Below are 12,475 nucleotides of genomic sequence, written 5' to 3'. Positions count from 1 at the left end.
TAACCTAACCTAACCTAACCTAACCTAACCTAACCTAACCTAACCTAACCTAACCTAACCTAACCTAACCTAACCTAACCTAACCTAACCTAACCTAACCTAACCTAACCTAACCTAACCTAACCTAACCTAACCTAACCTAACCTAACCTAACCTAACCTAACCTAACCTAACCTAACCTAACCTAACCTAACCTAACCTAACCTAACCTAACCTAACCTAACCTAACCTAACCTAACCTAACCTAACCTAACCTAACCTAACCTAACCTAACCTAACCTAACCTAACCTAACCTAACCTAACCTAACCTAACCTAACCTAACCTAACCTAACCTAACCTAACCTAACCTAACCTAACCTAACCTAACCTAACCTAACCAGTCATTTGCCCGAACGCGACACGTTTACAGCGAATCTGCAACGTTCCATATATTATTTTTGAAAAAAGTGGTATTTTTTAAAGTCTCAAATACGTGTTATATATCAAAACTTGCGCGCTTTTACGCTCTATTTAGTCGTGGAAAAAGTTTGAAAATTCGTGCGTTAAATAAAAAGATACAGTGAAAAGAAAATTTTACTTCTTAAAGTAAAATAACGTCGTCGCTTGTAAGTCTCGATTTACATCGAGGACTTTACGAACTACAACTGTGGTGTTGTGTGTTATAGTGATACGCATGTCTGTGTGAAGTTTCGGATTTTTTGGACCTGTAAATCAGGAGAAACAAACAATTTTTGGTAAGCCGGGCGGTGGCAACCCCTCTTAACTCAATATATAGTGAAAGATAAGAGTATATCTAGACGCGTCTTTCCAAAACAAAGCTCTTGGTTTTTGTTCCGGGGAAATCGGAGCTAAATTGGCGAAGCTAGACGCAAAAGTGTGTTTTTAACCTATAAGCAGAAACTTTCTCCGCCAAAACTGCACTTTCTCCCTTTCCCCCGTTCGCTTACACCTTGTTTTGTGTTGAACTGTGTGCCCAAATACTTTATACACCCTCCTACACAAAGCTTATAACTTTTTATTACGTATTTTAAGAGAAAAAGCTAAGTAGGTCACGGGTGTATTGAACAAAAACAACAAGCACGTGGCGGTAGATTAATGTTTTTTAACCTAAATTATTATCATTATCTATTATCTTTGTAATTTAATTTATATTTTGGATGTTTTAAGTTGTTTAGTAAATTGTAAGTTTATCAATAGTCCAGCTACATCATTTTTGGTGTAGCTGTTAGATTTAGCTATATATTGAGTGCTTAGGGACCATTAGTTACACACAACAATTATCATATTATTTATTAATTTATTTGTCCATATATGTACTAATTTTCATTGTATTTATATATTATCATTGACAGGCGACTCCCCTATTGGGAGACCTGATAGTTTTAAGTATAATAATTATTGACTTGAGTTTTTAATATTGACTAGCTTACTAGCTAGCTTACTAGGTCGAACCGTACGACAATTATCGTACAGATAGATAATTTTGTATAATAATTATTGACTTGAGTTCTCAGTATTGACTGGCTTTAGTTTTATTTATTGACCTAGATATTATTAATATCTAACTGTGATATTACAACTATTGACTTGACTATATATTATATACAATTATATATAACTATTGACTTGAGTTTTGACTATTTTTACCTACATATCATTATTCACTAGTTTGACCTAGATATTATTAATATTTTATATCTGTATAGTACTTAATATTTTATAATTTATATTTGTGACTCATTCTTATTTGACCTAAATATTATTAATATTTTATTTTAAATCTGTATATTAATATATCTGTGATATTCATTTTTATTTGTAATTTATGCTCATCCGCGTCTTTGCTAATTATTTTGCTAGGCGCAGTGAAAGTATACTTGACTAGCTTAAACAATTTTACAATTCTATAATTAGTATTACTGTATTCAATTTTATTAATATTATTGAATATATTATTATTTATTTGACTTTTTGAATTTTAAATTATTATTGACAGGACACTCCCTATAAGGGAGTTATCCGGGAACTATACTACTAGTTCTTAGTATTGACTAGCTTAGCTTTATTGATTGACCTAGATACTATTAATATCTTACTGTGATATTATAATTATTGACTTGACTATATTATATATACAACTATATATTATAACAGCTATTGACTTGACTTTTTACTATTGACTAGCTTTATTGTTTTTATTTATTATCTAACTGTGATTCATTTTTATTTTTATTATTGACAGGTGTCTCCCCTATTGGGAGGCCTGATAGAGTTAAGTACTATTGACGGTTTTTTTTTTTTTTTTTTTTTTTTTTTTTTTTTTTTTTTTTTTTTTTCCCCTAATTCGTCACCATGATCCACACTCCCCAGAGGCGTGCCAGTGACACGTTCACAATTTCGGAACCCAACAAGCCTGCAACCACAGCAGCGCCTAAGACTATGACAAGTCGGACAGCAGAAGGGCGAGCCTGTATGCTGAAAGGAAAAGCCCACCTGCGAGAGTCTCGAAATTTAAAGACTGACATAAAAGATGGAGTTATACTGGCATTAGAAAGAATGTTTGACATTATAAAAGAGATGGACACTGAACTGACCAATGCCAGGGCTGGTATAGGGCGTAGTGGGGACCCTATACATCCCCCCCCGCCATCCGATGCTGGCTCCAGTGTGGACCTAAGTGAAGGAATGAAAGAGATGATGACTAGAATGAAAGAGATGAGGGAAAGCATGAGGGAAAATGAAAGCAAAATGGAAAGATTGAGTACGCTTCTGGAGGGCAGCATGACTGCCGCCAAAACGGCGAGCTATGCGAGCGTTGTCTCGAGGGGAGTCACTGAGAAACTCCCTGAGGCGAGGGCCCTGCATTCAGTCATGGTGTCGTCCAAAGACGAACAAGAGACAGGCGATGAGGTGCTAGAGAAGATTAGGAAGACTGTGGATGCAAGGGACGGATGGGTGAAGGTTGAGAGAGTAAGAAAGGTTAAAAATAGAAGGGTAGTCGTCGGTTGTGCGAATGAGGAAGAAAGAGTCAAGGTGAAGGAAAGACTGAGAAAGAATGAGGGACTAGTTGTGGAAGACGTTAGAAATAAGAGCCCCCTTCTGGTCTTCAGGGATGTGATGAAGTGCGAAGTTGACGATTTCGTCACAGCATTCAATAATCAGAATGTAAGCATCCTTGAGGGCTTGAAGGGGGAAGAGAGAAAGGTAGAAATAGCGTATGTGACGAAAGCTAGGAACCACCTCCAGAACCACGTAGTGGCCAGGGTGAGTCCACAGGTATGGAAGAGATGTACGAGTGTAGGGCACGCCCATATAGGGCTTACCAGAGTGAGAGTAATGGATCAAAGTCCCCTAGTGCAGTGCTCGCGCTGTCTTGGATATGGGCACACGAGGCGGGTGTGTAGGGAAGAGAAGGACCGATGCAGCCACTGCGCTGGTCCTCATATGAGGACTGAATGCGACAAGTGGTTGCGGGGAGAAGCGCCTCAGTGCATTAACTGCACTAAGGCCAAGAAAGGCAGCGCTGAGCACAGCGCCTTTGATCGAGAGTGTACAGAAAGAAAGAGGTGGGACGCTCTGGCCAGATCGGCGGTAGCGTATTGCTAGGGTTGCCCAAGGTGAGTCCTTCCAGTACCGAATATTGCAGGCCAATCTCCAGCGGAGCCAAATCGCCACAAGGGAGCTACTGCTCGAAGCCACCAAGCGTAAGGCATGCGTAGCGTTGCTGCAAGAGCCCTACGTTGGCGGGGCGAAAAGTATGAGGACATACAATGGAGTGAGGATCTTCCAGTGCGAAGGGGAGGGGGGTGGCGCAGTAAAGGCGTGTATTGTGGTACTCGACGACACACTGGATGTCGAACTACATACACGCCTTAGCAGTAACAACATCGTTGTGGCCGCCCTCAGAACCAAAGCCTGGGAGATGATTGTAGTGTCCTTCTACTTCGAGCCCGATAAGCCAGTGGGGCTCTACCTGGACCATCTTAGGCGGATAGGGAGAGAGCTGGGTATCCATAGGATGGTCCTGGGAGGCGATGCAAACGCAAAAAGCCCGTGGTGGGGTGGCGAAGTGGAGGACCCGCGAGGAAGAGATGTGTCTGCTGTACTGGAAGAAATGGGAATGCACATACTCAACACCGGGGACATCCCTACGTTCGATACCATCAGAGGTGGGAAAAGGTACTCCAGCTACGTGGATGTGACAGCGTGCTCCGACGATCTGCTGAACCGAGTGGACAACTGGAGGGTTGAGGAGTGTCTCACGAGCTCGGACCACAACGGCATATCCTTCGGCATCAGACAACATAAATCCACAGGCACGAACATAATACGAACTACACGCATATTTAACACACACAAGGCAAACTGGACTCAGTTTCATGAGAAACTGTCCCAGCTGATGTCGGACAGACAATTAACTATACAAGGCATAGACACAATACACAGCACACAACAAATAGATGATGCAATAGACAAATACACTGAAGCAATCACACAGACATGCAGAGACACAATGCCGACCAAAAAACACACACAGAAATTCACCTTGTCGTGGTGGAATGATGAGCTCGCGCAGATGAAGAAGCAGGTGGCCACGAGGAGACGCAGGATCCGAAACGCAGCACCTGATCGCAGAGACCGCGTGGTCGGATTGTACCTGGAAGAAAGAGAGATGTATGAAAAGGTAGTGAAAGAAGCACAAGAGAAGAGTTGGAAGGAGTTTTGCCGGAAACAGGATAGGGAGGGGGTCTGGGAGGGCATCTACAGGGTGCTTAGTAGAGCCACAGGGAGAGAGGAGGATCTGCCCCTTTCGAGGGGTGGTGAAACCCTCGATGCCCGGAGCTCGGCAGAACTGTTGGCGGAGACCTTCTACCCCGAGGACCAGGAAAGTGGTGAAAGTGAGGGACATCGTCGGGTGCGCCGGTGTGCGGAGTCCTTGGACACCGAATCGCCGGCGGGCCCGGACGACCCTCCTTTCATCATGGAGGAGTTGAAGAGAGCCGTAAGGTCCTTCAACCCCAAGAAGGCCCCCGGGGCGGATGGCCTCACGGCCGACATCTGTCAGCATGCTGTAGATTGTAACCCGGGATGGTTCCTTGCCTTGCTCAACAGATGCCTCTCTGCCGCCTACTTCCCCGCACAGTGGAAGTGGGCGACCGTGGTTATACTGCGAAAGCCGGGCAGGGAATCATATCGGGTACCGAAAGCCTATCGACCGATCGGCCTCTTACCTGTTCTCGGCAAAATCTTCAAAAAGATGCTGGTCGGCCGACTCAGGTTTTACCTGTTGCCCAAAATAAGCCCCCACCAGTATGGCTTTATGCCACAGAGGAGCACCGAAGACGCCCTCTATAGACTAGTGAACCACATCAGAAATATGAGGGAGGAGAAGAAGATTTCTGTTGTGGTATCGCTGGACATAGAGGGAGCCTTCGACAGCGCCTGGTGGCCAGCCATAAAGGTGCGGTTGGCTGAAGTTGGGTGCCCGGGGAACGTGAGGCGGGTGATCAGCAGCTACCTGAGTGAAAGGGGAGTGAAAGTTAGATATGCGGGTGTGGAAGTGAGTAGGGGGACCAGCAAGGGGTGCGTGCAGGGGTCCATAGGCGGACCAATCCTGTGGAACCTCTTGCTGGACCCTCTGCTATGGATGTTAGAGGAGATGAAAGTATTCTGTCAGGCGTTTGCCGACGACATTGTGTTGGTCTTTGAGGGTGATACTGCATTTGAAATAGAAGTCAAAGCGAACCGTATTCTAAATTTAATACACAAATGGGGTAAAGACAATAAATTAAATTTTGCACCGCATAAAACTTGTGCCCTCCTCTCAACGAGGAGGTTGAAATATGACGTGCCGCGGCTCGCTATGGGGAGTGTGGAAATAAAATATTTTTCACAGATTAAGATATTAGGCCTTACAATTGACAGCGGCCTCACCTTTAACGCCCACGTCGGGACGGTATGCCAAAAGGCAATCGCCCGGTATAAACTCTTGGCTAGGGCAGCCAGAGTTGGCTGGGGACTTAGCCCAGATATCATTAGAACTATTTATGTAGCTGTTATCGAACCGACTATTATGTATGCATCGGCAGCGTGGGCACCCACCGTGGAAAAGATGGGGGTCCAAAAAAGGCTGAACACCGTACAACGGGGGTTCGCCCAAAAGATCTGCCGAGCATATCGGACCGTCTCCCTGAACTCAGCTATGCTGTTGGCTGGGATACTCCCCCTTGACCTCAGAATACTCGAAGTTTCGAGATTATATGGGATCAAGAAGGGGGTGTCGCACCCAGCGTTGGGAGACAGGGAGGTGGAAAGAATGGCTCCGGCGATTGAGGACCCACATCCGGCAGAGCAGGAAGGGCTGGGGTTCGGGCTGGTGGACGAGGACTCGTATTCCGACGTGGCTAATAGCCACGTACATAGGATCTACACGGACGGCAGCAAGATTGAGGGTCGAGTCGGAGCCGCCCTTTCCGTATGGGAGGGGGAGGCCGAGACGAAGGCCGTCAAGCTTGCTTTGCCGCCGTATTGCACCGTCTACCAGGCTGAACTCCTAGCGCTCCAAAGAGCAGTAATTAGAGCCTGCAAGAGTGGAGTGGCGAAGGTCGGCATCTTCAGCGACTCCAGATCGGCCCTCCAGGCCGTCACACTCGGTTCCCCCCACCCCCTTGCTGTGCAAACAAGGGCGGCCCTCCGAAAAGCTGCTTCGCAGAGGCGGGAGGTCGCTCTGTTTTGGATTAAGGCGCACGCAGGGCTAAGGGGGAACGAAAGAGTGGACCAATTAGCCAAGGAGGCCGCTCTGGGGTCGAAGAGGAAACCCGACTACGATCTGTGTCCTGTTTCATTCGTCAAGCGTATCCTGAGACAGGATACGATCGGGGAATGGGACAGGAGATACGATGTGGGGGAGACGGCTGGAGGCACGAAGCTCTTTTTCCCAAGCGCTGCTGCTGCATACAAAATAGTTCGGAAAATAAACATCACTCACCACACCACACAAGCACTGACTGGACACGGTGGATTCGCCTTCTACTTGAACAGATTCAAGCTGAAGGAGAATCCATCGTGTCTGTGTCAGCCCGGAGTCGACGAGACGGTTTCTCACCTGTTGCTCGAGTGTCCGATTTTTGCAAGAGATAGATATGTTATTGAGCAAAAATTGGGCATCGCGATGACGGGTGAGAATCTGCCTGCGGCCCTGGGGGACAAGACGAGAAACGAGTTTTTAGAATTTTGTCAACAAATTGTGAGGGTGGTGAACAAACGAAATTGTGATAAGCTACTGTGATATTAGGGTTAAGTTTTATAAGTGTTGTGCCGTATTGTTTTATTATTTTCATTGTAATGTTTTAAATTGATGTAAGTTTTAAAATGTAATATTTAATTTTAGTTTTTTATTATTATCTTGGAAATTTCATTGTAAATTATTAATTTGTATTTTAAACTTTTAATTGTATTCATTTATTTTATCCCGTTTTTTATTATTCTTTTTGCAATGTTTTAATAATGTAAGTTTTTAAATGTAATATTTAATTTTGGTATTTTATTATTAATTTGGAAATGTTATTGTAAATTGTTAACTTGTATTTTTTTATTTTAAATTGTATTAATTTAGGCCTAATGTGAATAAAAATTTTTGTGGTATTTGATTTAAAAGAAAATAAACACCTCTGGACAATATTCCAGAGTAAAGCACACAACACCCTGAGATGGCGGGTGCTTTTATAAAAAAAAAAAAAAAAAAAAAAAAAAAAAAAAAAAAACCTAACCTAACCTAACCTAACCTAACCTAACCTAACCTAACCTAACCTAACCTAACCTAACCTAACCTAACCTAACCTAACCTAACCTAACCTAACCTAACCTAACCTAACCTAACCTAACCTAACCTAACCTAACCTAACCTAACCTAACCTAACCTAACCTAACCTAACCTAACCTAACCTAACCTAACCTAACCTAACCTAACCTAACCTAACCTAACCTAACCTAACCTAACCTAACCTAACCTAACCTAACCTAACCTAACCTAACCTAACCTAACCTAACCTAACCTAACCTAACCTAACCTAACCTAACCTAACCTAACCTAACCTAACCTAACCTAACCTAACCTAACCTAACCTAACCTAACCTAACCTAACCTAACCTAACCTAACCTAACCTAACCTAACCTAACCTAACCTAACCTAACCTAACCTAACCTAACCTAACCTAACCTAACCTAACCTAACCTAACCTAACCTAACCTAACCTAACCTAACCTAACCTAACCTAACCTAACCTAACCTAACCTAACCTAACCTAACCTAACCTAACCTAACCCCTCCGAAAAGCTGCTTCGCAGAGGCGGGAGGTCGCTCTGTTTTGGATTAAGGCGCACGCAGGGCTAAGGGGGAACGAAAGAGTTGACCAATTAGCCAAGGAGGCCGCTCTGGGGTCGAAGAGGAAACCCGACTACGATCTGTGTCCTGTTTCATTCGTCAAGCGTATCTTGAGACAGGATACGATCGGGGAATGGGACAGGAGATACGATGTGGGGGAGACGGCTGGAGGCACGAAGCTCTTTTTCCCAAGCGCTGCTGCTGCATACAAAATAGTTCGGAAAATAAACATCACTCACCACACCACACAAGCACTGACTGGACACGGTGGATTCGCCTTCTACTTGAACAGATTCAAGCTGAAGGAGAATCCATCGTGTCTGTGTCAGCCCGGAGTCGACGAGACGGTTTCTCACCTGTTGCTCGAGTGTCCGATTTTTGCAAGAGATAGATATGTTATTGAGCAAAAATTGGGCATCGCGATGACGGGTGAGAATCTGCCCGCGGCCCTGGGGGATAAAATGAGAACTGAATTTTTGAATTATTGTGAATATATTGTTGGGGTGGTAAATAAAAGACATAGTGATAAGTAGTGATGTTAGGGTTAAGTTTTGTGCCGTATTGTTTTATTTCTTTATTTTATATTATTGTCGTTGTAATGTTCTAATTTATGTAAGTTTTAAATGCAATGTTGAATTTTAGTATTTTATAATTATTTTGTAAATTTTAGTGTAAATTGTTAATTTGTATTTTTTACTTTAAAGTGTATTTTATTTTTAGGCCTAATTTGTGAATAATAATTTAATGGTATTTTATTGATTAAAAAGAAAAATAAACACCCCTGGACAATATTCCAGGGAAAAGCACACAACACCCTGAGATGGCGGGTGCAAAAAAAAAAAAAAAAAAAAAAAAAAAAAAACCTAACCTAACCCTAGGAACCCCCTCCAAAACCACGTAGTGGTAAGAGCGGACCCACAGGTATGGAGAAGATGGATGAATGAGGGATACGCCCACATAGGGTTGGGCAGAGTGAGAGTAATGGACCATAGTCCACTGGTGCAGTGCTCCCGCTGCCTTGGTTATGGGCATACAAAGAGGATGTGTAGGGAGGAAAAGGAAAGATGCAGCCACTGTGCCGGTCCTCATATGAGGACTGAATGCGACAAGTGGTTGCGGGGAGAAGCGCCTCAGTGCATTAACTGCACTAAGGCCAAGAAAGGTAGCGCTGAGCACAGCGCCTTTGATCGTGAATGTTTTGAACGAAAGAAGTGGGACGCTCTAGCCAGATCGGCGGTAGCGTATTGCTAGGGTTGCCCAAGGTGAGTCCTTCCAGTACCGAATATTGCAGGCTAATCTCCAGCGGAGCCAAATCGCCACAAGGGAGCTACTGCTCGAAGCCACCAAGCGTAAGGCGTGCGTAGCGTTGCTGCAAGAGCCCTATGTTGGTGGGGCGAAAAGTATGAGGACATACAATGGAGTGAGGATCTTCCAGTGCGAAGGGGAAGGGGGTGGCGCAGTAAAGGCGTGTATTGTGGTACTCGACGACACACTGGATGTCGAACTACATACACGCCTTAGCAGTAACAACATCGTTGTGGCCACCCTCAGAACCAAAGCCTGGGAGATGATTGTAGTGTCCTTCTACTTCGAGCCCGATAAGCCAGTGGGGCTCTACCTGGACCATCTTAGGCGGATAGGGAGAGAGCTGGGTATCCATAGGATGGTCCTGGGAGGCGATGCGAACGCAAAAAGCCCGTGGTGGGGTGGCGAAGTGGAAGACCCGCGAGGAAGAGACGTGTCTGCTGTACTGGAAGAAATGGAAATGCACATACTCAACACCGGGGACATCCCTACGTTCGATACCATCAGAGGTGGGAAAAGGTACTCCAGCTACGTGGATGTGACAGCGTGCTCCGACGATCTGCTGAACCGAGTGGACAACTGGAGGGTTGAGGAGTGTCTCACGAGCTCGGACCACAACGGCATATCCTTCGGCATCAGACAACATAAATCCACAGGCACGAACATAATACGAACTACACGCATATTTAACACACACAAGGCAAACTGGACTCAGTTTCATGAGAAACTGACCCAGCTGATGTCGGACAGACAATTAACTATACAAGACATAGACACAATACACAGCACACAACAAATAGATGACGCAATAGACAGATACACTGAAGCAATCACACAGACATGCAGAGACACAATGCCGACCAAAAAACACACACAGAAATTCACCTTGTCGTGGTGGAATGATGAGCTCGCGCAGATGAAGAAGCAGGTGGCCACGAGGAGACGCAGGATCCGAAACGCAGCACCTGATCGCAGAGACCGCGTGGTTGGATTGTACCTGGAAGAAAGAGAGATGTATGAAAAGGCGGTGAAAGAAGCGCAAGAGAAGAGTTGGAAGGAGTTTTGCCGGAAACAGGATAGGGAGGGGGTCTGGGAGGGCATCTACAGGGTGCTTAGTAGAGCCACAGGGAGAGAGGAGGATCTGCCCCTTTCGAGGGGTGGTGAGACCCTCGATGCCCGGAGCTCGGCAGAACTGTTGGCGGAGACCTTCTACCCCGAGGACCAGGAAAGTGGTGAAAGTGAGGGGCATCGTCGGGTGCGCCGGTGTGCGGAGTCCTTGGACACCGAACCACCGGCGGGCCCGGACGACCCTCCTTTCATCATGGAGGAGTTGAAGAGATCCGTAAGGTCCTTCAACCCCAAGAAGGCCCCCGGGGCGGATGGCCTTACGGCCGACATCTGTCAGCACGCTGTAGATTGTAACCCGGGATGGTTCCTTGCCTTGCTCAACAGATGCCTCTCTGCCGCCTACTTCCCCGCACAGTGGAAGTGGGCGACCGTGGTTATACTGCGAAAGCCGGGCAGGGAATCATACCGGGTACCGAAAGCCTATCGACCGATCGGCCTCTTACCTGTTCTCGGCAAAATCTTCGAAAAGATGCTGGTCGGCCGACTCAGGTTTTACCTGTTGCCCAAAATAAGCCCCCACCAGTATGGCTTTATGCCACAGAGGAGCACCGAGGACGCCCTCTATAGACTAGTGAACCACATCAGAAATATGAGGGAGGAGAAGAAGATTTCTGTTGTGGTATCGCTGGACATAGAGGGAGCCTTCGACAGCGCCTGGTGGCCAGCCATAAAGGTGCGGTTGGCTGAAGTTGGGTGCCCGGGGAACGTGAGGCGGGTGATCAGCAGCTACCTGAGTGAAAGGGGAGTGAAAGTTAGATATGCGGGTGTGCAAGTGAGTAGGGGGACCAGCAAGGGGTGCGTGCAGGGATCCATAGGCGGACCAATCCTGTGGAACCTATTGCTGGACCCTCTGCTATGGATGTTAGAGGAGATGAAAGTATTCTGTCAAGCGTTTGCCGACGACATTGTGTTGGTCTTCGAGGGGGACACGGCCCTTGAAATTGAAATAGAAGCGAACCGTGTCCTTAACGCAATAGATAAATGGGGAAAGGAAAACAAATTAAAATTTGCACCACATAAAACTTGTGCCCTCCTTTCCACGAGGAGGTTGAAATACGACGTGCCACGGCTCGCTATGGGGAATGTGGAAATAAAATACTTTTCTCAAATAAAGATATTAGGCCTAACGATTGACAGCGGCCTCACCTTTAACGCCCACGTCGGGACGGTATGCCAAAAGGCAATCGCCCGGTATAAACTCTTGGCTAGGGCAGCCAGAGTTGGTTGGGGACTTAGCCCAGATATTATAAGAACTATTTATGTAGCTGTTATCGAACCGACTATTATGTATGCATCAGCAGCGTGGGCACCCACCGTGGAAAAGATGGGGGTCCAAAAAAGGCTGAACACCGTACAACGGGGGTTCGCCCAAAAGATCTGCCGAGCATATCGGACCGTCTCCTTGAACTCAGCTATGCTGTTGGCTGGGATACTCCCCCTTGACCTCAGAATACTCGAAGTTTCGAGATTATATGGGATCAAGAAGGGGGTGTCGCACCCAGCGTTGGGAGACAGGGAGGTGGAAAGAATGGCTCCGGCGATTGAGGACCCACATCCGGCAGAGCAGGAAGGGCTGGGGTTCGGGCTGGTGGACGAGGACTCGTATTCCGACGTGGCTTATAGCCACGTACATAGGATCTACACGGACGGCAGCAA

This window comes from Colias croceus, chromosome 17 (genome assembly GCF_905220415.1).
Source record: "Colias croceus chromosome 17, ilColCroc2.1".
NCBI classification, from domain to species: Eukaryota; Metazoa; Arthropoda; class Insecta; order Lepidoptera; family Pieridae; genus Colias; species Colias croceus.
This window is presented reverse-complemented; position numbering follows the sequence as displayed.